The 26648-nt window shown below is 36.9% G+C and overlaps 1 protein-coding gene across 1 annotated transcript in view; it reads left to right on the top strand.

Annotated features, from left to right (window-relative positions):
- Positions 1-7554: 7554 nt before the first annotated feature.
- PLA2G4A (phospholipase A2 group IVA) overlaps positions 7555-26648 on the top strand; it is a 128339-nt gene continuing 109245 nt past the window's right edge. The window contains exon 1 of the mRNA XM_081299770.1: positions 7555-7652. The gene's annotated coding sequence lies outside the window, so the exon portion shown is untranslated. The remainder of the gene's footprint in view (positions 7653-26648) is intronic.

Here is a 26648-nt window from a genome sequence, read left to right as displayed (position 1 = left end):
TAATCCTATTAAAATTATATCTGTATACATAGAACATAAAATCAAAATAACAAACAATGAAATGTCAACCATTGTCATGTCTGGGAGATAAGATGTGTGATTTTATTCCCTCTCTCTTATAAGATTAGGTTCAGGGTCATTACTTCTGTAACATAGGACAAAGAAATGCCACATTTATTTTAATAAGTTAAACTGTTCCTAGCCCCCATTTGGATGGGAAGTTTAACTTTAGGCATTTTTGAAACTTTTTTCCCATTCACATTCTACAAGTTTTGTAAGTGTCCTTTGGATCCAGCAAAGTCCATGACATTTAAATAGAATCTTCTGGTTTTGTTCTTTCATTTTTTTAAGTATATTTTTGGTAGTAGATGGACACAAAACATTTACTTATTTGTTTGTTTGTTTGTTTATCTATTTTTAGGTAGTGTTGAGGATCAAACCCAGTGCCTCACATGTGCTAGGCAAGCACTCTACCACTGAGCCCCCTCTGGTTTTGTTCTATAATGATACCTATGGATGATCAATGTTGAAGCCACATAATTCCTTGGAATTTAAGACTTATTTTCTTGACTCTGCACCAAGCTTGAATCTATGGAACTCCTGTAAATATAGTCCAATGTTACCTTGAGCACCATATATTTTGCAATCTCGACTCTCTTCATTCTGTCTCAAATTGTTTTTCTAAGTTTCATATAACTATTTCCCAGTAAGAATAAATTGACTCATTTGGGCATTATTCCATAAAGTAAGTGGCAAGATTAAGTTTTAAATCTTAATAAAATTTTTAGTGCATCTTACAAATGTATTACTAAGTATTACTTATATATTACTATGTATTCTATATTAATATTAATACTGTGTATTATTTACAATGTATAAGGCACTAAATCCTAATTTGAAATTAGATCTGTGAATCATCAATTTATACAAAATTATCTTCTCCTACCACATGGCCAGGTGGCCATTCCCCAGAAGTCTTGCCACCTGCTATTAACCTGAACCATACACTGGGAAAATTTTCTTCCTGAAGCACTCATGTCTGCCTATGTGAGGACTTAGAAATAGAGGACACATTTTGCAATGCCAAATTTCCTTTTTTCCTCGAACTGTTTTCACAGTTTTGAGATGGCAAAATTAATTCCAGCTAAGAGTAAATTGGCTTACTTGTTTGGGCATAAATCCTCAAAGTAAACAACAATTGGAAGATAAAGTCTTAAATATTAATAAAATAGTATTAAGTAAAAACTGTGTAAAAGTTGTTAAGACCCTAATGCTAAGTTGAGTGTCTGAAACATCTGTCTTGTATGAATTATCTTCTCCTACCATGGTATGCTGCATTAATGTAGTTGAGTTTTATCCAACTGTATTAGCGCTCCATTTCTATTCTTTCCCTCTTGATAGGGCTCCTCCCATCCAGGTCTTGGTATAACAGTGGTTCACTTCATGCTTTGAATGTATCCCTTGCTGCTCTAAAACTGATATTTTTTCCTTCTTCCCCACATTCTCCTCCCCAATCTTCTCCTCCCTGTTCTTCTTCCTCATCTTCTCTTCCTATTCTTCTTCCTAATCTTCTCCTCCTGTTCTTCTCTTTCCTGTTCTTCTCCTCCCTGTCCTTCTCCTCCCTGATCTTCTCCTGCCCTATCCTCTTTTTCCTAATCTCTCCTCCCCAATCTTGGGAAACAAGATTCCTCTGAATCACCTTAAAAAAAATCCTCTGTTTCTCTTGATAGAGAGAATCACAGATTATGAGACAGGAGTCCCCTGTATTTCTCCTTTGCTAGTAAAGCAATAAAACTTCTTTTTCCCTGTTCTTAAAACCTACTGGATTGGCATTAGGGACAAGGATCTAGCTTTGGGTGACACCAGTCCCTGATACCTGGTGACACAGTAATCACTTTGGTTTTCTCCCTCCTCATTTTGGTGTCTCCATTCTTCATTCTAACGTGCTATATTCCTGAATACCAGTGTAACAATGTCATTCCCTGCTAAGTTCCAAGAAGCCAGTGCCCATCTTCAATGAAATCTCAACTAACAAAATTAAAGCAAAGACAGTGCAAGGAACCACTAGCATATTTGATAACTGGGAAGTTTCTGGTTCACTGCAGGTCCAAATCCCTATACCTGTTGTCAGAGTTCTTAAAGTCTGACCACCAGTGTACATTCTTAAAATTATCTCTAGTATCCTCCAAAACTCTTAGACTTGTAACAGGGGTTCATTTGATGTTTTATTCTTTCTCCCAATCTTCTTTTCCTTAAACTTCTCCTCCCTAATCTCATTTTTCTCTGAATCACCTCTATGAAAGCCTACTGTTCCTACAGATGGGCAGAATCACAGCCTTTGGGACAGGAGTCCCCTGTATTTATCCTTTGCTAGTAAAGCAATAAATCTTCTTTTTCCTTTTTTTCAAAACTGTGTCCTCATTAATGAATTGGCATTGAGGACAAGGACAGAACTTTAGGCAACAGACTTGCCATTGCACTTACTCTGTGATGAATTCCTGTCTTTGCTTTCGCTGCTTCAATTTATCATGACTACCCACCAAATCCCAATCCTACCTTCATGACTCAGTTTGGATTTCTGATTTATTTTATTTTGAGGAGGAGGTAACTGGGGATTGAACTCAGTGGTGCTTTATCACTGAGCCACATCCCCAGCCATTTTTATTTATTTTTTTTTTATTTTGAAACAAGGTCTCTCTAAATTGTTTAGGGCCTTGCTAAATTGGTGAGGCTGGTCTTGAACTTCTGATCCTCCTGCCTCAGCCTCTTGAATTGTTGGGATGATAGGCTTGTTCCACTGTGCCCAGCTTGGATTTCTGATTTAATTCAGCTTGACTTCACCTCTCTCATTTTTCTCTAGCTTTTGCTGTTCAAGACATTTCTGGTGGCATTGTCTTGTGTGCCTTTTAAATTTTATGTGTCAGGTTAGGTTTGTATATGCTTAGTTGCTGTTTTTGTTGTCTGAAACATTCCTTTCACACTGGGGTTCATCTTCAAGTCTTAGTTGAAAAGTTGCCCCCTTGGACGGGTCTTTCCAGGACATGATGGCTTCAAAAAGTCATTATCTTGTCTTGTTCCTTGTCTTCCTCCTCTACTGAGATGTAAAATCCATGAAAATACGAACTGTGCTGATCCTGTTTGCTCTTTCCAGGGATAGGCACGTGACTTTTTGTTCTATTTAGGCCCTTGAGGGATTGGGTGATGCCTGCCAACATGGATTAGCCATGGCTTTTTTTACTTGGTCTTTTGATTCAAATGCTAATCTCTTCAGGCTCAGTGGCACATGCCTGTAATCCTAGAAGTTTGGGAAGCTGAGGCAGGAGGATTGTGAGTTTAATGCCAGCCTCAGCAATTTAGCAAGGCCCTAAGCAATTTAGTGAAACCTCAAAGTAAAAAATAAAAAGGGCTGGGGATATGGCTTAGTGGTTAAGCACTCCTGGGTTCAATCCCTAGTACTAGTACTAATCTCTTTTGGTAACAGCCTCATGGACAAACCTGGAAACAGCGTTTTACTAGTCATTTGGGCATCCCTCAGCATCGTCAAATTGACCCAGAACATTCAACAATCGAAAGAGGATATTAATTAAGAAATATTTAAGTTGGTTAGGCCATTCTGTTTTCCTTAATGGTCCTGTCTCCATGAACAAAACAGTTGGATTGTTTTGAAAATTTGGAATAAAGAAGATTAGGATATATTTTTTTATAGCAGTTTTGTGAATTTTGTTGTTGTGAATTATCTCAATGTTTACTTTATGTTGAGAAGTAAACTTGGGATCAACTATGGAATTTAAAGCCACGTCATAAATTTAATGAAACTAAATCCTGTTATGAGACTTTTTTATTTGGGTGAAGATTAAGGGTTGTTCTTGAAATCTTGGTTCTTGTACTTGATGCCAATCCAACAACAAGGTTATAGTTTTTTGTTTTTTTTTTTAAAGAGAATGTGAGAGAGAGGAGAGAGAGAGAGAGAGAGAATTTTTAATATTTATTTTTTAGTTCTCGGAGGACACAACATTTTTGTTGGTATGTGGTGCTGAGGATCGAACCCGGGTCGCACGAATGCCAGGCGAGCGCGCTACCGCTTGAGCCACATCCCCAGCCCCAAGGTTATAGTTTTAAGAAAAAGGAAAAAGAAGTTTATTCCTTTGCTAGCAAAGGAGAAACACACTCATCGGAAGGAACAGGGGAATTTTAAAGAGGTGATGCAAAGGATACCTTCCGTGTGTTCTCTGTTCTGAGTTGTAATTCACTTGTTAATTTAGCAGATAATCATTTTTGAGATCTGGTACCATCTCCAAAGTCTGGGTTACCTTGTTTTTGTGGTGGGTGTGTGCTCAAGGACCTATAACTCAGCCCAGGTTGGGGAGAAAGGTAATCCTGTTTCTCTGAGATTAGGGAGGGGAAGAGATTAAGGAGGAGGAGAAAGAGAGGAAGAGAAAGAAACATGTGCCTTTTAAAATAAGTCACAACTTGCATGGTGGCACATGTCTGTAATCCCAGCAACTCAGGAGGCTGACAAGGGAGGATTTTAAGTTTGAGACCAGCCTTAGTAACTTGGTGAGGCCCTAAGCAACTTAGCAAGAACTTGTCTCAAACATTTAAAAATGCACTGGGAATGTGGCTAAATGGTTAAGTGCCCCTGAGTTCATTCTCTAATACCTAAATAAATAAATTGCAGTAGCAGAGAAGCAAGGGCTATATTCAAAGCAAAAAGTGGACCACTGTTACATTTTCTTGTTGTTCGTTATTCTACTTCTTTTTTTTAAACTATTTTTTAGTTATAGATAGACTCATCTTTATTTTGTTCATTTATTTTTATGTGGTGCTGAGAATTGAAACTAGTGCCTCACATGTGCGAGGCAAGTGCTCTGTCACTGAGCCACAACCCCAGCCCTGCATTGTATTTTTAACCAGAGAAAAATATCCTGTATATAAAGCATGAAGGAAGAAAGATTTTTTTTTCCAAAACTGTCAGTACCTGACAGTGTATTTGAAAAATTGAATAGCAAAGTGTTCCTGAAGCTGCTGAGTCACTAGTTTTGCAGACATAAATATAGAAATGCTGTTATCTTCTTAGCCCTAGACAGCCAAAAGTTCTATAAAAACCCTCTAGTGACATCTATCAGAGTTTGGCTACTTGAGAAACACTGGAAATCCATTTAGCAATAGTTCTTACTACTCAGGATTACCTCAACCAAAGGTCACAGGCTCAGACTTTCTCACTGTCGTCAGTACATTTAAATTCCAAGAGCATAAATATCTTTTTAACTTTAAAGTGCCTGCAAGTCAGCCTTGGAGCTGAGTAATTGGGCTTGCGCCCACTCTGACCGAAGTACTAAAACTAGACATGCACTTTTCTCAAATTTAGAGGGATCTTGGAGAGCAGAAAATAACTTGTTAAATTATTGCCACAAGTAGATAAAAATGAATGAGAAAAACCTGGCTTTGTAAAAAATTCTTGAACCCAATTTGTTGGTAGCCAAACATTTCTACTGTATATTAAACTGTATTTATTTTGACAGGGTGAATCTTTCTATTTGTACTATATAAAATTGTGATGTGGCATAGAACCTGAAGTTATCCTGATTTAATTTTTACTTCTACCTCACTTGCAAATGAAAAAGGAATATTTTAAAAGTGTGATGGTATGAGTCAGTAGGCAGTGGAGAAAACTGGGTATGATGGGTATGACAGTGAACTGATTAGACTTGTTGGAAGGTGTATCTGTTGGTGAAGCCTAAGATGATCTTGAGAACAGAAAAGAGATGCAGGAATAAAGATCATACGTTAGTATCTGTAAGAAAGAGGGAGGCAACAATTAAAGTTAATATTTTGACAGTAAAATGGAAAGAAAAGAAAAATGCAGATATAAAAAAAAATTGAAGATAAAATCAGAAGGTGAACAAGTGATTCATGGTGAGGAGGATGAAGGGGCAAGATAGTGACCATTTCTGATCCAGAAGGGAATTAGTGGAAGGTGCCTAACTTGGGAACCACTAAAGTCTAACAGATATTTATTTGACCTGGGACAAAGCTGAAAAGATGATCGAATAAAACTTGCTATAAGAGTATCTGACATACTGGAAAAATATGGGCTTTGGATTTTTTGTGCTTATGTGAGATGAGAATTCTAAACAAGATCTAAAGAGTGATGTTTACTGTCATAAATACAGTGGTTAGTGATATAGTGAGTATAGTGATAAGACAGAGTACCTTGCCCATCAGAGGTCTGTATAAGGAGTAACAATCATATCATCAGGGCTTTCTCTGTTCCACTTTTTTTTTTTAACTTATTTTAAAAAAATGTGGAGGGAAAGAAAGCTTAATAAAATAGCAACAATCATCTAATATATCTAAAAAGAAAATTATCATTTTCAGTTTTTAGGTTAAAATGTTGGTGCAGATGTACAGGTAACTACAGGTAGATATTTCACTCTTAGAACATAGTTCCTATCGCTCATGAACACTCTCTCAAGAGCTATGCTTTCATCATGATATCTGACTCTATTAATAGTACATGTATTTAATTAAGGTCCATTTCTTTCTTACCTCTGGTTGGTTTTTGCCTTTCCACAAATTTTACCTATGTGGAAAGGAGCATAAAAATAAAATTTTTCTCTTCAGTAATGAGGCAGAAAATTGCACTAAGTGGAGTGCTCCTTGGGTGTCAGGTTCAGGATGTCCTTGACCTCACATGAGAGACAGTGCTTTCAACAACCATCCATTGAGCTCATGGAGCTCCTAATGTGTTATGGACCTCAGGTAGAAAGAGGGTTTATAACATGAAAAAGACTTCACTTTCAACCTCATGGAATAATACATTTTTTTTTTCTTGTATACCCAAGTATAACACAGGACCAGTGCTATGATGAGTGTTCTTATTCAAGTGGAGTAATTAATTCTTCTAGAATGGATTTCTATGGAATTCAAACAATGTGCTTTTCTTCATATTCACGTTATCAAGTATTTTAGTTTACATTGCAAATTTGGAATTCAACATGACTTAATTTTTTTTAACTATAAATCTCAACATTTGCATTATATTCTTTGGAATGCTTTTAACCTTAAACTTACAAAGGAATATAATTATCAACTCAGGTGTTCAGAGTTTGGGGGAGGAAATATTTGAATAGATGTGATTTTTAAAGTGGTCCTACATCGTTCATTTAAAAAAAAATGTATCCATTTTTATGTTTAGGGTTTGTTATAGGCTTGGCCTTTTTAAAGAATGCAAAAAAAAATGTGCAAGGTTATTTACTGTGTTTTCAATTTTGTTCTTACTTGTGTGGAAGAAAGAGAAGTAGTGTGTTCTTAAGGGCAAAAAGCAATTCTACACGCAGAGAAACGCAAAGTCTATATAATTTAGGACAAGTTAGTTTATCTATCCTTTAAGCATGCTTTCTGACTGCAAACATCTGATTCTGATAACTGAATATTTACCTTCCAAATATCAGCCTTTATGAGCAGTGTTCTCTCCCTCTCTTGTTCTTTAATTCCACCTTAAAACATGTGCAGAACCCCAAGGAGACCAGCCCACGGTTTGGCCCCGCCTACCAGGGATAAGACTTTCCTGAAGTTCAGGCTGAACTGGGATCCTGACCGAAAATAGAGGCACAGAAAAGCCTGAAGATTCTCATGTAACTCTGGGAACTGTAAGCAATACCTTTACTCTTGCCCTGCTCCACTTCTCTCTCCCACTCTCCTTGGCTGTTAGTCTGTAGTCACTAGGAAGGAAGAACGGGACGGAGGGGAACCTCACTGCTTTCAAAGGCTGCGTGCCTTTTGCTTTTGAAACGATGCACACGGATCAGAAACTTCAGTTTCCTTCTCACCGGGGCAAGTTTGCTTTCCTGGGTGTAAATGCACTGCGGAGTCGAGCGATCAGTTGTTTCCTTCGGTTGGAGCCCGGAAATTTAGCAATTTTAGGCAGCAGCGAGGTGGTGTGCGTTTATGGTACACGTGATGCCACTCCGTGGTCCCCGCACTCTGCCTTGCTCTTTGACAGCCCTGAGGATCCTTAGCAACCGCCTTCATGGACTCATTTAAATTTTATTTGAAAAAAAAAAAAAAAAAGAGTGGTTTTGGATACTTATGCAAAGCATTCCTGGGTATTTGATGTGTTTCAGTGTTACGCCAGACAATACTGAAAAATTAAATGTAAACCCACCCGTGTGCTGATTGAATTTTCCCTTGAGTTATTTGACACAGCAGGAAAACAGCTCAAGACTAGATACTTGAAAAGATTGGATCAAGTCCCACAGTTAAATGTTGAGTGTGAAATACTGTTTTAGCAATTTTGTTTCAAGGAAGGAGGAAAAAAGACACCCTTTCTATCTCCTATAACTTCTAATTATTTTAGTCTTAAAAATAATAATTTTTTCACCACAGACACTAGAACAGGAAGTGCTCTTGATACTGTTTGATGATCTAGGCATTTATTCAGGTAAAGCAGATGGAGAGTATTAGAGGCATCAGATTGGGCTCAGCTCCAACATAATTGGGGTATAAGAAGGATTTGTATTTTGTTTTGTTTCTGTTTATTGTATAAATTTGAAATCGTGGCCCAAGAGGTATTTTCAGGAAATCTAGTGAAAGAAGCTCAGTATGAGTCTTAAGAATTACATCCCAGAGGTCCTAGGCCTCACCAGTCAACTTGGATGTTGGGATGAGAAACAGGCTTTGTTCCCCTGAGTTCAGGAAGAGTTAAATTTTAAATTAAGCAATAGTTGTGAAATGAATAGAGAAGTGTTTAATCTGCATTTGCTCAGAAAAGTTTTACAAACTTCCTGTAGGGCAAGCATATTTGATGGGACAATACCCTGCTTCTTTTTAACACTATAAGTAACTTTTTAAGTATTTCACATTTAGTTAAAGAAAAAGAAAATTATTAAATAGATTTCTTAGCGTCTGATAAAGTTCATTCCATACAGGCAATTTGACCTGTACTTTTAACTTATCATTGTTTTTCCTAGTGCTGCTATTTAGAAAACAAAGTAAAAAAAAATGAATTATTTACACATTAACAAGATATGTTCCAGACATTAAAAAGAAAAAAAAAAAAGAGGAAGACAGAATAGTCCTAGTTCCTTTTCCTCTTGTATTTATAATCATTTTTTTTTTACCTCCTCTTGCTGGCATATTTTGTAGGTTTACTTGTTTTCAAACTTTTTTCTTTCTTTTTGATCACTGACCCTTTTACAAATTTTGTAATAACTCTGGACTCCTCCCCAAATTAATGCATATGTGCCTTTCCAACACACACAAATTTAGAAACGCCTTTATGAAGTTCACAAATCTCAAAAGGCAATTTATATTGCATTGAAATGGAATATTTATCAGAACTTTGGAGTTTTCTGATAACATAAATTATTCAACGAATCATTTCACTTATAGCAAGGAACTACTGCCTAATGATGGATACTGCGGTGTTGGTATTGTTGCTTCTTCACCCGTATTATGGAATGTCAAGCATCTTGGTTCAATGGGAAGACTACTTGTCTAGAAACCAAGTGACTCAGATTCTAGATTCAACCTTGAGAATAATCAGCCATATAATATCAGACTTGTCATTTTATTGTAACATCTGTTATTTTTTTATTGCTTGAATACAGTAAATGGAATTAGATACATCTATATCTTCTACTTTTTCCCCAAATTCCTAACAGTATGTCCCAGAGTGATAATGCTTTATAATATTATTGTTTATTACAAAGATAAATCATGCTTACTGTTTCCATTTTGTTAAATATAAAAAATTACATAGAAAAAAAGAAAAAGTTACCTATAATGCTCCATGAGGTCACTACTTTTAAAATGTCACTCATCCATCTGTTCAGCCATTGAATATTTATTGAGTACCCAGTGTGCATCAGCATGGATACAAAGAATTCCTGTATTAACATCTATGCTTCTATACCTTTTTCTATATATACACTTAAGTGTAGATTTACAAAGTTGCGATCACACTGTACTATGCTATTTTCTATGATGCTTCTCCTTCATTCATATTTTCTGTTTAACATAATTTTGAGTAATGGTACTTTTTTGATTCATTCATATTTTAAATATTATTGAGTTCCTAGTATGTGTCAGGCACTATGCAATTGATGGCTGTCTATCCATATGAGCTAAAAAAGGTTCTCACCATATGCGGTTTTTAGTCTGTGAATATGTTTAACTGATTGGTCATAATTTGTTGAATATTTAGGTGATTACAGTTTTTCAGGATTATAGATAATATTTAATCTAGAACCCTTATATATTTTGTACACTTCTTTGTATATGTCCCTAGGTAGATTCTTCCATCTATTAAATTTTCCAGCTTCTAACAAAAATCCCACTACTTACAAGTGTGAGAGCATAAGCCAAATTTCTTTAGCTCATTCCCATGTGTGTTTCTCAAGTGTAAAATAGGAAGTATAATAATTAGGTATTTTGAGGATTCTTAAAATATTCAGCAAAATGTCAAAAAATGCTAGTTGTAATTTTTGTCATTTTTCTTTGAGAAAGATTGTATCCATTTGGAAGCTGTATGAGAGAGGAGAGTTACCCTGGGTCCACGCTGGGTGTTACCACCAAACAGAGAAAACAACAAATCTAACAATTTAGATAATTCTTATGTGAAAAGAAGATTTTATTTAAATTTATCTTTTGTTTTAAATTTCTAACATAATAAATATCAACAGATATAGCTACCATAATCAAAGGCCCTTTGGGGATTCCTCAAAAATTCTGAAGCACGTCAGGGGCCTTAACAATATAGGTAAAATTTTGACCTAGAGGTAGAAATTTTATGAACACTTTTTTCCTCATTTTTTTGAGGATTGTTTTTAGTGTTTCCTGGAATATTTCCCTTAACAATGGTGAGAATGTATAGAAAAATGAAAGCAAATTGCTTTTCTTTCTCATAGACTCATATTTTACAGAAATTGGGGAAACTGAAGATGGTTCAGAGAACATGGCCAAAACTTATCGTGCCGGGGACATCCAGCCTTGCTTAATGTAGAGAAGACAGAATTAAGGCTAAGCTTTGCATCATTAATAAAAAGTTTTGGGAGAAAAATAATGTCCACGCTTGTCAAAAACCAATTTAGGATGAGCTTAAGGTCTGGCTGACTCTTCATCTTCTACCTTTTGACTATTATAAAGGTAAACACATGGGGAAACCCAGAGTAACTGGAGGTATTTTCCTGTAGAGAAGACAGTACATAAAACAGTATTGTTCTGGTCTTTGGACACTATTACCTGCCCAAGGTAAAAATGGAATGCACTATATTTTTTGCGGGTCTTGTTATGCAAATCTCAGTTTTCTTATTCTCTGGGTTTTTAATCCACCCTTATAACACTTTTTGAAACTAGAGTTTACCTCCCCCTTTATACCAACATAAACACAAAAATTGAATGCTCCACTATCAGCAGTTTTGTAAAACTACACACCTACCAGTATAATTACTCTTTTAATTAATTCAAATGCCTTTAGAGAGACTCAGTGATCTATATCAGAGTTCAGCCAAAACTGGGTCAAAGATGATAAGCCAGATGGCACTCATTTTGCTGGCCAAGGCCCCTATAGCTGTGAATCCGTTGCTCCTTCATCCTCAGTCTTCCTTCTCATTTTCTTGACTTTTGGAGTTGGCAGGGAAATTTAGGTATTTTAGGGAACAGCATGTTTTGAGATAGAAAACAAGTGTTCATAATATATGTAATTTTGATATTCTGTGTGTGTGTGTGTGTGTGTGTGTGTGGTGTTAGGGATCAAAACCAGAGGTAGTCTACCACTGAACTTCATCCCCATCCCTTTTTTATTTTTCATTTTGAGACAAAGTTTTGCTAAATTGCCAGCCTGGCCTCGAACTTGTGATCCTCCAGCCTCACCCTCCTGAGTAGTTGGGATTATAGGTGTGTAATATCACACCTGCCTTCAGTTTTCTTCTGTAGTATAGAAAGCTCGTGTATTTGCAAGACTCAGCTTATACTTGCTTAGTTTATCATTTTTGTCATTATTTATTGCCTATTTCCTGATTATCTAGTTTGAAAAAATGTATCAGAAGGCCAATAATACCTTCCATTTACATAGCACTCTATAACTGATAAAAGAACTGCTTATTCATCCCTTCCCACATTCATTCCTACAATAACTAGATAAGTTAGCAGAACATTTGTTACGATGTACATTTTATAGATGTGAAAGGAGAAATGTTAAAAAATCAAGTGCCTTTTTATTTGTCCAAGTCCTAGGATTTTTATTTTGATGTACTTTACATGTCGCAATTGATTAATTGACTGGTTTGTATTCTGAGTTTTATAAATATTATTTGATGTTGTCAGCATCTTCCTATTATGGTTAACATCAAAAAAATTATAAGGAAGGGTGCAGAAAGTACACTGTCTAAAAGCATGTTTCCATAATAACTCCATTGTTCTGCACTTATAACTTGGTTACTGATTGACGTGATAGAGGAAGTCGCAGTGCATGATTTGTAATTTTGTTTTTTGAAACTCCATAGTAGTTTTTTACAGGCCTATATTTTAAAGAAAATAAAAAAATAAGACATTTTATCAAAACTACATATGTAGCTGAAGTCATAATCTCAGACCTCAAATAGAAAACACCAGGGCATTTCTGTAATTTATGGCATGGTAGTCTACTTTTAATGTAAAATTGTAAAACATGTTCAGATAATTACTTCAAAGTCCTATTATAGTGATTCTTAGAAGTTGCTACTAATGCATTTTAGGACAGTTTGGTACAGCAAAATTTCTAATTTGAAAAGTTACTTGGTTAATTAAAGATTTAATTGCAAAGCTATTATGCTTAGTTATAATCTGTTACTTTGTACTTATTCCTGAGCTAGCAACAAGCAGGAATTTTTATTTGAAATACATAAAAATTCACAATATTTACATGAAATTTTCCCATCTTTATAATTATCTGCAATGATGCATCTGTTGTCAATGAAAAACAATGGAAGAATCAATTTTCTAAGATTTGTTGTTGTAGGAATTCTTACTATTTAAATTATCTTTCAGATTGTCAAATTATTTGGCTGATTAATACCTTATGCTCTAATATGAGGTATTAACATACCTTATGAGATAGCATATACTTACTAAAATTAGGCAACAATACTTATTCACAAAGTGTTAATTATTAATGTGTTAATGCCATCTGTATTTATGTATATTAATAATGAGTTAATCCATGTTAATTATAAAGGAATTACTTAACATACAATGCTTTTTATATTATTTTTTTGGTACTGGGGATTGAATTTAGGGGTGTTCTACCACTTAGCTACATCCCCTGTCTTTATTTTTTTTTATTTTTGGAAAGGGTCTTGCTAAGTTGCTGAGGCTGACTTTGAACTTATGATCCTCCTGTTTTAGCCTCCTGAGTAACTGGGATTATAGGTGCATGACAATGGCCCAGTATATCTTATGTATCAATGATTAATAGTCATCATTTAATATTACACATTATATGTATTAATAAGGAGCTTAATTAGCACATATTAATATTTAAGGCACTAATCAACCAATTTGTCAATTAAAACGATACTTTAAATAGATAGCAAGAATTTTTGCAAATACTTTTTATCATCACAATGAAAAGAATGTTCTTGTATAAAGTATAATTTTCTGTGAGAAAAAACTTTATATCCCTCTTTATTAATGCAAATGGCATGCTTAGAAAAGTAATAGGAAAAATTTGTTTTTAATTAATACTTAGGAAAAGAGCAAGTATTGTGTGAAACAATTTAGATACTTTGTTATTCTCCTTTTTCATAAAAGAATTTTGCTTTGTTAGAAAGCATTGATCAACCAGCCGTTTGCAGCTTATTCCTTTGCTCATTCAGTAAGTTGTGCTTAGTACTGGACCTTATAGGCACTGTGCTGTATTTTGGATATATCTGAGTGAATAAAGCAGGTAGAGTGCATTCCTTCTTGGGAGAGACAAAAAGTAAACCTACAAATAATAAGCAAATGAGTTTTTTGCTGAGAGGTAATTTTAGCACATCTATGAAGGGATGAGATGCCATGGATGGGAAGTGAATGGAATGAAAACAGCGTGGCTTAAGATGTTGGCTATAGGCAGAGAAGAGAATTTGTAAAGGAGTTTGCTAAGAAGAAACCAAGAATGATGTCATGGGAGCAAAGTGGAGAAAGTGGAAACAAAGAGGCTCAGTAAGATGAGTTTAAGAAAGTGACCAGCATGTCTGAGCTGATGGAGGTCATTGGTGATCTTGATGAGAAGTTTCTGTGGAGTGATGGGAGCAGAAGTAGGGGTGGGGTGGGAGTGAACGGGAACAAGAATGGCACAGCTGTGAATCCAGGGTGAGTAATGTTTCTTTAGGGAAGTTCGTCACTAAAACAGTCTAAAAATGGAGATATAGTAGGGAAAATGAATATGGATTGAATGGAGAGATTCTAACAGGTTTGCCAATCAGATAACCTGGTTGAAAAGTAAAGTTGGATGATTCAGGAAAGAAAGTCATGGTCATCAGAGTAAAGTCCTTGAGAAAGAGAGGGATGGATTTTCCATCCAGAGAGATGTGCACGGGGCCAGGTCTATACCAGGTGGAAGAATGCCACCTCTTCTGTGACCAGAGAAGAACCCAAGTGCAAAAACGCCAGGGGAGTTTGCAGAGTTGCTGATGGAAGATGGGAAGCTTCCCTCTGGTGCTTTCTGTTTTCTCTCAATGAAGAAAGATGAGGTCACAAACTAAGAGTGGGGGTGGGGAGCTGAGAGCCTCAAGAGGAAAAAGGGAACAAAGTCATTTCCTTGGGTGGCAATGCAAATTCACGGGAGAAACTTAGAAAGATGTGTGTGGTGGGGAGAGCCTCTTCAGGTTTTGAGGATGTGGACCTAAAATAAAACCAGTCTGCCATGTTCTGTGGTTTATCTCTAGCTATGGCTTAAATGCTAGGCGCAAAAAGCTAGATGCTTGGGTTCTTTTAGAGTGGGAGGGAGGAGGCGAGCAGGAGGAGTAGGAAGAGGAAGAAGAAAAGCCGAAAACCCTGAACTAGCACACTGAGCAAAACATAAACTGAATGAAAACAAAGCCAAAAAACAAAAATAACCTCAGATCAAAATCCATAGAAATCCATGTTGTGTAGAATACAGATCCTTTTATCTAAGGTAATTAGTGACTAGGAGGGAGTAGTCACAGCTTGGCTTGACTTCCAGCTCCAGTCAGCAGGAATGGAGCCTTTGTTCTCTTCAAACTCTTGTTGGATTCTTTACCTGGCTGGTTGCTAGGCCCTTTCTACACTTCAGCAGATCTCAATGGCTTTCCTGTTCCAGGGGCCAGCATTCTGGAATCTGTTTTCTTCATGTTCTAGTCTATAGAGTGGTTGCTATTGTCCTTTGAAGTTTGAATGTTTAATCGTTGGCCTCTCTTGCCCTTACTGGATCCCTAGCCAAGTGCTTGGGTCTGGCCTATAGAACATTCCTCAGCCTTTTGTCTACTTCCCCAGGTTTCTGAGGGCACTTTAGTCCTCAAGGTAGGGCTTTATCGATTTTGTAATTCTGCAGTGTAATTCTGCAACATAGGGCTGGGGTGCCGCTCAGTGGCAGAGCACTTGCCTAGCATGTGTGAGGCCCTGGGTTCCATCCCCAGCACCACAAACAAAACAAAACAAAACAAAACAAAACAAAACACAGCAATGAAAAATTGCAAAGTAAAGATGTCTAAAACAAAGTAAAGATGTCTAACTAGGAATAACAGTAGACCATTGAAAGGAGGATTTTCCTTACAGTCATGCTATCAGGATGTTCTTTCTTCAATCTCACATAAATCCTTCATTTTGTATTTAAAAGTCACTTCTCAAAATTAAAGATTTAGAGAACAGCTGGTTACCATAATAAAAATGGTATTTTTATAAGAGACTAAAATAGTATTATTGAAATATTGACTCTTGAATTATTTCAAAGTTCAAAACCCTCCTTTTTTTCTTAAGTTCAGTAGCCATTTCTCATAAATCCTCTTAAGATGAAAGCGCTGTAGTTTTGCCATGGATTGAAAGTCATTGTGCTCTTTATTGCTGGTTCAGCCCATATTGGTTAAGGGATGGTTTAGCTTTGGTTATCTAACTTCCTCCTGTCTAATTCCTCATCTGTAAAATGAAGGGGAGAGTTATTGAACATTGTTTGTGTTAATTTTGAATTTTCAAGAACCCATTGAATCTCATCAGCAGAAGCTGAACTGAAACCTACTTATAGAATTTTTTTTTGGCGGGGCAGTACCGGGATTGAACTCAAGGGTACTCGCCGACTGAGCCACATCCTCAGCCCTATTTTGCATTATATTTAGAGACAGGATCTCACTGAGTTGCTTAGCACTTCACTTTTGCTGAGGCTGGCTTTAAACTCAGACCCTCCTGCCTCAGCCTCGGTAGCCACTGGGATTACAGGCTTACAGATTTTATTAATGTCTTTGGCACTCTTTCCTAGCTTGTTGATCAAAGGTGGAAGAAATGTACATTTCATATTTTGAAGCAAATGACAGTACTTCTAGTTCACTTTAATCTGCATTTGCTACATATAATACCTAAATATTCAAGGTGTGCTGCATGTTCATTATGGTGAACACAGAGGTAGTTGGTACAAAAAGAAATTGTTTTCTATTATTTTAACCTTCGTGATGTTTTAACTTGTTCTGTCCTCAAAATTTTTATTTCAGACTTTAGAATTATGTTGGTTTTGTATAGTCCATAAACAGAAGAAAAATGTAGTTCAAGGCTCCAATGCATGATTAAAGATCATTTAATATCTACAGACTGCATGACTCCATGTACTTCATCAAAATTGGTTTCTTTTATAATCTGATGCTTTTATTTCATTTTAAAATGTTAAATTTTAAAATGTTATGCTGTGTGAAGGAGTTCCTAGGCTTTACCAGACTGCCCCAAATGTCCATGACACCAAGAAGATTAAGAACCCCTGAAAATACACCTCTCAAACACATACTTTCTATTTATAGAGTTCTTAATCCTGCAAAAGACCAGGCTTCTTCATTTCTAAAGTGGATTGTCATTCACAGTATCTATAAACTCTTACAAGGTGAGAAAAGAATGGTGAATCTAAATTCCTGTGTCACGTTATACCGTCCAGGACTTGGGGAGTGCTGGTCTTGTGTTTTATGGTTTTCCTTTGGCAATGAAGTCTGAGGCACGTGGGTGTACAGCCCCTCTGAGCATCCTGAACTCCTGCTGTATATTTTTGTCAATTTGTTTCACTTCTAGTCAACATCTCTATTTCCAACTACAGGACTAGCCTGAAATAGTCCCTGTGCTAGTTGAAAAGCAAAGTCAACTCAGACTGCTGATAATTTTATCCAGAAAAAAAAAAATGGGATCTCAGGAAATATTTCCCTAGGATGGTTTTGCTGGAGGTTTTCCTTGGACTGTTTACCTTAGAGGAAAGATAGGGCTTTCCCTGGTGTGGCAATCTTGAGGAAGTCATGAAAAAGGCAGCAATTAAAGAGGGGGGTGGAACCCTCAACAAAACACAAACACTCCCTAGGGGAGCTATTTGCAAAACTTCCAGTCTGGAGAGAGAAAGCTGTAGGGAAAAAAAGCCTTTTTTTGTACCAGGGATTGAACCCAGGGGCACTTAATCACTGAGCCACATTTTGAGAAAGGGCCTCACTAAGTTATGTAGGGCCTTGCTAAATTGCTGAGGCTGGCTTTGAACTTGTGATCCTCCTGCCTTAGCCTCTTGAGTGGTTGGTTGGGATTACAGGTGTGTGCCACCGTGCATGGCAGATTGCTTAGCATTTTATGCCACATTGTTACATACATTTAAAAAATATTAACACAAAGTATATCACCATTATCAGTTTCTTTTAAGTAGAAGGCAGAGCATCATTAGTCTACATTTCCTGTGAAGGAACATATATTTGACATTCTATAACGTGCTGTGTGGGAGAAGGAATTAAAAAAAACCACAACATTTTGTCTAATATTTGTAAGTAGACAACAGCTATGTTTTGAACATAGAAAAGTATAAGAGATAAAAGTGACACTTTTTAAGCTTTATTTAACCTATCATATGGAGAAATGCATTGTTCATTTCCCTCAAATTCATATATTGAGCCTACGCTACAGCAGCAGATAATAACATGATAACTTAAAATTTTAGCCAAACTAAAATGTATCTATGTCTTTTTTTTTCTTTTAACTATTCCCTTTTATCTTTAGCATGTGGGATAGGATTCTAAAGAAGGAATATCTGGTTGGAAATAAAGAGGTATGGTTACCCTTTCCCTAGTTGAGGGACCTTGGATAGGTTGGTATATTCTTTAGGCCTTAGCTTTCGAATGTGCACAGTAAGGAGACTTCTAGGTGGTGATGATGAATATTTCCTCCAACTTCAGAATTTCATGACCTTCAAATATAGCCAGAATGGCCTCTTGGTTTTGATCACTAAAAGGTGAAACAATGGAAAATAACAGCAAGCCAGAATGATCAAGGGAAGACGGCTAGCAGACGGGCTTGGGACTGAGGAGACATTCCTGCAATTTGTAATGAGCCTGTGGAATGGGACTGGCCAGTTCCCTGACTCTTACAATGACAGGTTCCCTTGAATGAGTACTTCCCAATTGTGAAGCAGTACAAGAAATTGCATTGTGTACTGGGTTTCATTTATATAGAGTGTTTAGGTTGTGTGAGAGAGCTTTTAAAATAGGCAGATGAGGGAGGCTGCCCCATCTGAAAGGGGCTGAACTGTCTCTTTGATTATCCCTTCCAGAATCCTGGCTTGGACGCAGATCCTATCACATGTGGACTTCTCGTATTGGTTGTGTTTAGCAAATGCCACCTCTCTCCATTAAATGCTGTATGCTTGTTGGTTTAACTGTTATGTTTATATTATTGAAATCTGTTAGGGTTGAATTGTGTGCTTTCCAAATTCATACACAGAGACTAACCCCCAGTACCTCAGAATGTGACTGTAACTGGACATAAGGCCTTTAAGGGGGTGAATAATTTAAAACAAGACCAGTAAGATGGGCCCTAATTCTATCACACTGGTGTCACTTATGAGAAGAGAACATTTGAATACAGACAGATGCCCAGGGCACATGTGCCCAGGGGAAAGCCTGTGAGGATCCCAGAAGGAGGCTGCCATCTGCAAGCCAAAGAGGGAGGACTCAGAAGAATCCAGACCTGAGTATTTTGATTTAGGCCTTCTGTCTTCTAGAACAATAAGAAAATAAATTTCTGTTGCATAAGCCACCAGTCTGGGCTACTTTGTTATAGTAAAAGTGCTTCCTCCATCATGTCACCTCCTTGCTAAGGCTTTCTAATAACTCTGCTTATTGTGTAATAAATATCTCAGAATCTTTGCCTGTCCTTTAGGGTCTTTTGTAGAGTGGAAGAATGAGGTAGAAAGAAAGACCTGGTATGAGACACAAGGTCAGGACTCTAGGGCCATCTAACCCAGGTGACGTGGGAAAAGTTTCTCACTCTTTCAGAGGAATGGTTGTTCTTTGGTAGAGCACAGGTGAGGAGTGTGCCTTAGTTTATAATTTTCAGTTAAAATAATCACTTAACCTTTCTCAACCTGATTTTTTTGTTTTATCTCAAAAATAACAATAAAAATTGCTATCTTGGGGCTGGGGATGTGGCTCAAGCGGTAGCACGCTCGCCTGGCATGCATGCGGCCCAGGTTCGATCCTCAGCACCACATATAAACAAAGATGTTGTGTCTGCCGAGAACTAAAAATAAATATTAAAAAAATTCTCTCTCTCTCTCTCTCTCTCTCTCTCTCTCTCTCTCTCTCTCTTTCTCCCCTCTCTCACTCTCTCTTTAAAAAAAATTGCTATCTTGTTATGAAAAATAAATGAGGTGGTATATATAAATCACTGAAGTATTCAGTACCTGGAGATGTAGAACAAGTTAATTTAAAAACATCAGTGTTCAAATAAATAATTGCTAAGATATCCAGTTTATCATTCTAGAGTCTATGAATGGACTCTTCCCTGTGGTCCAGCGGGTTGTCCCCAGCATACCTGCATATGCCCAAGTTATTTATTCATCTTTCTATCGGTAGTAATGGGGTGATTCCCTGGGTCCAACAGGAGAGCAGGGAGAGGGGAGCAGAACTTCTCTCATGCTGTTCACAGTTGGGGGAGAGATGCACCCTGTTTAATGGGGATATAGAATATGGCATTGTGCTACAGGATATCATGGAGAAGCACAAGGGTCCTGACCTAGTAGACAGGTAAGAGATGGCTCATCTCAGAGAGTGAATTCTTGCAGAATCTGAATGCCAGACAGACATTGTCTACTAAAAGTGAGGAGGAGGAGGACAGAACCAGCCAGAGCCTGAGGTGGGACAGAAAATCTCCAAGGCCCTTCCTAGAGGAAGCATTTCCTTTTCCTTTGTTTTTTTAGTTCTTCTTCTCCCATTTCTTTCTTTCTTTCTTCACTGGGAATTGAACCCAGGGTGTCTACCTCTAAACTATATTCCCAGCTCTTTTCATATTTTATTGTGAAACAGAATCTTGCTAAGTTGCCCAGGCTGGCCTTGAATGAGTACTTCCCAATTGTGAAGCAGTACAAGAACTATATTGTGGTCCTCCTGCCTCAGCCTCCCAAGTAGCCAAGATTGCAGGCGTGTGCTAGCCCACTGATCAGTTTCCCTTTCTCTACATCTGTGCCCTTTCAGCTCAGTTATTGACTGATTCTAAGATGTATTTTTTTGTTGTTATTTTTAGATACATATGACAGTAGAATGTATTTTGACATATTATACATAACTTATTCTAATTAGGATCTATGATGTCTTTTTCTATTTTAAACCAGTGGAATCCATCCCTTTTCTGAAACACTAGTAGGAATTCCATATGCATTTGTTTAAATAACGAACTTTCAATATTACAAATTTGAGAGATGAAGAAGCTGTATAAGATATCTTAAGAATAAAACTGAGGCAAAAATCAGTTCAAATGGAGTTGCATGGACTTTGACTGGAGAGCAGCAGGTGTCCTGTTAGGGATGTCAGGTCAGGTTCTGGCTTGAGAAGCAGACCTGATTAAACAGTCAGTCTCTGCCTCTGTGTCTGGAAACATGCTTTTACTACATTTCCTCAGAAGCAAGGAAGTTCTCCTTACTGTACTAAATTGAGTATGGTTTGAGAGACATTTCTAAAAGCAATCGGCTCATTTACCTATCTTAATTCCTACTATTTCTTCGTTTCTCTTTGCCTATGGATGGTATCAAACTCTTTGCTTAGCCTAGGTTAAAAAAAAAAAAAAGCAAAGGAAAAGAAACATTAGCAAATTCACTTAAGAATTTAACACTTTGGCAATGCCTTACTGACTATGTATGTATGATGGTGGAAATATAATTCCCTGCCCTTTATCTTTTTAGAATACTTTCTACATCCTGCATGTGGAGAAGGCTTTGAACTTGGCAGTGGATAAGTCAGTGTCCCAATGTTTTAATTCTTTTGGATTTTAATAGATTAGAAACAATAGTATTTTAAAAGTTTTGTCAAAAACTCTTTGTCAAGTGTGAAAGTACAAAAAGTACATAGTCTTTATAAAAAGTGCTCAAAAATTTGCTTTTTTGAAACTTCTTAGAAATCTCCATAGAGCCAAATAATTCTCACAAAGGTCATGCAGTTTGGGGAAAGCATCAGTGTTATAAAAAATGACAAGTATAATAGGTTGTTATTGTGTTTATTTATGGTCCCTGAGGTACTGTGGTTGGAATTTGCATACAGTGTCTCATTTCATTCTCTCATTGCCCATGTGAGGTGTAGGGACTCTTTCCCCATTCTACAGATGAGGAAACGGAAGATCAGGAGCCCAGAGGTAGAGAAGGGAGAGAGGGACTTCAACTCAGCCTGGCTCAAGTGGAGAAGCTTCCATGGCTTCAGAGAAGAACTTCCTGGGGCCTCCTCTGCTCTATAGGTGGAGTGGAAGGAAGAGAAAAGGATCCTTTGGATTCTTTTCCTTCTTCCCTCTAAATGTGACAACCCTCATAAGAGCCCCTCCCTTTTCCTCTCGTCATTATCACTGTTTGCAGAGCAGTGACACTCCAGGCTGGGGTTTTGCTCCTTATTCACTTTTTCTGAGAAGCCCGTCTTGCTCTAGCAGCATGACTTAGAGGTTTTGGTCAGACCACACACCCTCCAGCATTCACTGAAAACCAGCTTTGCATTACACAGGCTAGTGTGTTGGAAAGTGAGCCCGATTCCCCTCTCATTAGTGTTCAGGAAGTTTCTAATTACAGGGTGGGGGGTGGGTAAGAAAGAACAAAAATTTTAAAAACAAACAAGGCATGAGCTTCATATCTCTTTCTTCAGACTTGAAAGACAGTGGACACACACCAAGACTGGTTATTTAGCTTAGTTATAAGAAACAAAAAAACAAAAAGCCTGCTGTCTTAGGACCATTCATTATAATGGTTGTGCAACCTGGTGGCCATAAGTTTTCCAGGACTGAGCTCATTGTGGGGATAAAACATTTTCCTAGTGTTTAATGTGGATAGTTGGATAGAGATGCCTTAATTCCACAGAAACCTAAAATATCTGCTGCTACTATTAACAGTTATGGGGGGGGGAGGAGGGGGAGTGGATGCCTGTTCCTAACTGGAACTGAAAATGTAGTCACTGTCTGACTATAATAAGTGTTGATTTTGTCCCGAGGAGGAAAGTGAACTGGGTACCAATAACTATTCCTCATAGAATTGCTTTGTTATTTCCTTGGAGCATAGCTTTGGCATGAATATTGTGAATCTAAGTTAGATCTGTCTATATGAACTGGATTTTCTTAAAGTTGACTTAAAAATTTGAAATAATTTTAAGAACGGGCAAAAATGTGATAGGGAGTTCCCATACACTCTTTGCTTAGTTCTCCCCCTTGTAACACCTTACATAACCACATTTCATGATCAGAAGCAGGAAACTGACATTGGCACAATGATATTGACCAAATTGCAGAGCTTATTTGGATTTTATCAGTCCTTTCATGTATCAGGTTTTACCCAGCCTGACAACCGCTGGCTTTTGACTAGAAGGTTCAATCCATTCTCATTTAATGTTGTTAGAGAAATGGTTAGATTTCTGTTTGCCATTGTGTTTTTCTGTTTTCTATTTCTCATTTCTTCTTCTTATTTATTTATTATTCTGCTCCTTATATCAAGCAAATATTTTCTGGTGGTTCATCTTAATTCCTTTGTTGGTATTTTAATACATTTTTTGAATGATTTTCTTAGTGGCAGTTCTAAGAATTAACCTATGTACCTTAATGCATTGCAATGTGCCTCATATAAATAGTACCTTAATTCCTATAAAATATAGAAACTTTGTATAGAAGTACAATCCTTCCCCACTCCTGTGGTACTCTTCTCCTAATATTCATTATGTGTATATGTATTATAAATCTGATAATAAAGTATCATAATCTATTTCTTTGTAAATTCTATGTATTTTAAAGAAGTTTAGAGACTAAAAGGAAAAAAATCACATTTATAGAATATTTTATATTAAGCTACATATTTACTGCTTCTGGTACTTTTAATTTCTTCCTGTGGTTCAGTTACCATCTGGTATTATTTTCTTGTCCCCAAATGGTTCCATTCCTTCTTTTTTTGTGCTATATATGTTACATGTTTAAATAAGCCCAACAATACAGTTTTAAAATTATTATTTTATAAAATTGACTTATGTATTAGTTTAAAAAACAGAAAAAATATGTGCAGTTTAAAAAATTGAAATAATTAACTTTATTGGTCTTTATTGGTGCTCTCTCTCTTGCTTTGGGTGCACTTCAGTTACTGGTTTGCTATCGCTTTTTTTTCAGCCTGAAGAACTTTCTTTACTATTTCTTTTCTTTCTTTTTCTTTTTTTGTGGTACTGGGGATTTACCCCAGGTCCTCATGGAAGATAGGCTAGTATTCTACCACTGAGCTACATCCCTCTTCCTTTACTATTTTTAATAATGCTTGTCTTCTAGCAACGAATTCTCTCTATCTTTATTGATGTGGTAATAGCTAAATTTCTCTTCTTTAAAAGATAGTTTTGGTGGATAATCTATTCTTGGTTTACAGCTTTATTTTTTTTTTCAAAAAATTTCATTTGTTATTTTTAGATATGCATGACAGTAGAGTATATTTTGACGTGTTATACATATGTGGAGTATACCTTATTCTAATTAGGATCCCATTCTTGTGGTTTAACATGGTGGGGAGTTTCACTGGTCACGTATTCATATATTAACATAGGAAAGATATGTCTGATTCATTCTACTCTAGCTTTATTCTTTAAGCAGCTTGAATATGTCTTCCTATTGCCTTCTGGCCTCCTTTGGTTCTGAGGAAAAGTCATCTGTTAATCTGATTTTGGTTTCCATGTCTGTTAGGAGTGATTTTTTTCTCAAGATTTTCCTTTTTGTCTTTGACTTAACACATTGACTGTGATGTGTCTTGATGAGATCTCTTTTTGTATTTATCCCGGTTAGAATAATTGGAGCTTTCTGATGTGTTTTAAATCAGTTTTGAGAAATTTCATCCATTATTTGTTGTCTTATTTTTTTTTCCTCTCTTCTCTTGCTCTGGGACTGTCCTATGTAGAGTGCACACTGTTTTTGTTGTTTATATTCATTATTATTTTTGGAAACTGGAAATTTTAGATTACATATTAGGTCTAGAATATATATTGTGGCATCTTTGGAAGCTATTTGGATCTTTCCTCTGGGGGAATTATGGTTGCTCTTAGTTTGTTTCAGTGACTTTCCTTAACTTGCTCTCAGGAGTCTTGTGCAGTGTTCATTCTCTGTGGTACCCATTCAGATGTTTTGTTTGTTTGTAGTTCTTATTTTTACTCTTAGGCTTGTTTTCCTAAGGGTTACTCCTAGGTAAGCATAGTGAAGCTGTTATTCAGTGAGCCACCAGAGACTTGCTTACACATCTTGAGTATGTCTTCCACTCTGCCATTTGGTCTTCATGTGGCTTTGGAAATGCTTTTGAAGTTCAGGGAGTTTATAAGTGCTCCCTGACAGTTGCTTTCTGCTTTCATGAGGTCTCACACTTAGTAACATTTTGTGCACCCACAGCCTTTCAGACCCCCAGGAATCAGATGGGCCTTGGCAAAGCTTTCTTTAATTGTCACTTTCTTTAGATCTGCCTTTGAACTTTCTGGCTGATCTGTTATTTTGCTGTGTGGCCCAACCATTATGGATCCCATGCTAGCACTGTACTTCCATGGTTATTGGCGACTGTGATCTCTTTGTTTTTTTTTCTCTTTGTCTTCCAGGATGTGGAATTTTCCTGCTCCAAACACAGTTATACCCAATCCTGATCAGCAAGTCAGCAGAGCTATAGATTCTCAGGGCTTCCCTGCCGTCTCAGTTAGAACTTCATGCTGAGGACCTGGGAGAGTAGGAGCAACCCATTCCTATAATGTCAGACTTTTATTGTTCTTGAGATTTAGCATACTTAAAAAGAATAATAAATACTTTCATTTTGTTGTATACCTTTTGGCCAGCTTCCAGTTCCTAAGTGGTTGCTTATAATAATTCTTTATAATTTTTGTCAATGCCTTCTGGGGAGAGGGTTTCCTAAGTTTCTCATTCTGCCATTTTGGAAGTTGGTCCACCTATGTTTTCAACTTTGAACTGGAAACTTTGACTAATTCTCTCTTTTTTTTTTTTTTAAAGACAGAGTGAGAGAGGAGAGAGAGAGAGAGAGAGAGAATTTTTTTTTTATATATTTATTTTTTAGTTCTCGGCGGACACAACATCTTTGTTGGTATGTGGTGCTGAGGATCGAACCCGGGCTGCATGCATGCCAGGCGAGCGCGCTACCGCTTGAGCCACATCCCCAGCCCTTGACTAATTCTCTAAGATATAAAACTTAAGATACAAAACAATACAGTGGATTGTGAAACAACCTACTCTTTACATTTTGAAAAAAAAAAAAAGCCAGACCAATGAGTATTATATAAATGAAAAACTTACCTACTTCATGTATGCTGGAGGAATAAAGTAGAGATGTGGGGAAAATTTTGGAAGGCTTTTGGTGTTGTCATTTATTTATTTATTTTTGGAGGGCACTGCTATAAGTACAATCCTCTTTGTCTTGGGGAGATAAATAAGAAGGAAAATACCTCCTAACCTCCAATCTAGAGAGGAGCTTTAAAAGGAGACTTCTTAGAAAGCTCATGAGAAGATTTAATATGTGCATCCTTTAGTAAGATAGCATGTAGCCCAGCTTGAAATATATAAAGGTACACAGATAGCACTAGAGAGTTTCATTCTTGAAATAATTGTATTCTCAGGGTCTGTGGGAAGAAAGGAAACACTTATGAGTGTTCCCCGTGGACTAAAAGGTCTTCAAGTGGTTAATCTAGTGGCATGAAAGAACCTCTGGAAAAGAAAACTGTATGTGAACCACAGGATGCACTGGGTTGTTGAAGGGCACACAAGTTCCCAACTAGAGCAGAGATGCATTTGGATAGGTCAAGGAATATAGAGAGGAGACCTTAAAACTAGACTACTCAAAAGAGGCAGCAAGAAGCATCCATAAGGGAAAGAAATAGCTGTAACTCATACAAGGCCCAGAGAGCACACAGCCAGTTTAAAACCATGAAATAATTACTTTCTTGTTCCTATTTTTCTCTTTTACTTCATTATTCTCT

This window comes from Spermophilus citellus (genome assembly GCF_964194105.1).
Source record: "Spermophilus citellus genome assembly, chromosome: 6".
Classification (NCBI taxonomy): Eukaryota; Metazoa; Chordata; class Mammalia; order Rodentia; family Sciuridae; genus Spermophilus; species Spermophilus citellus.
This window is presented reverse-complemented; position numbering and strand designations above follow the sequence as displayed.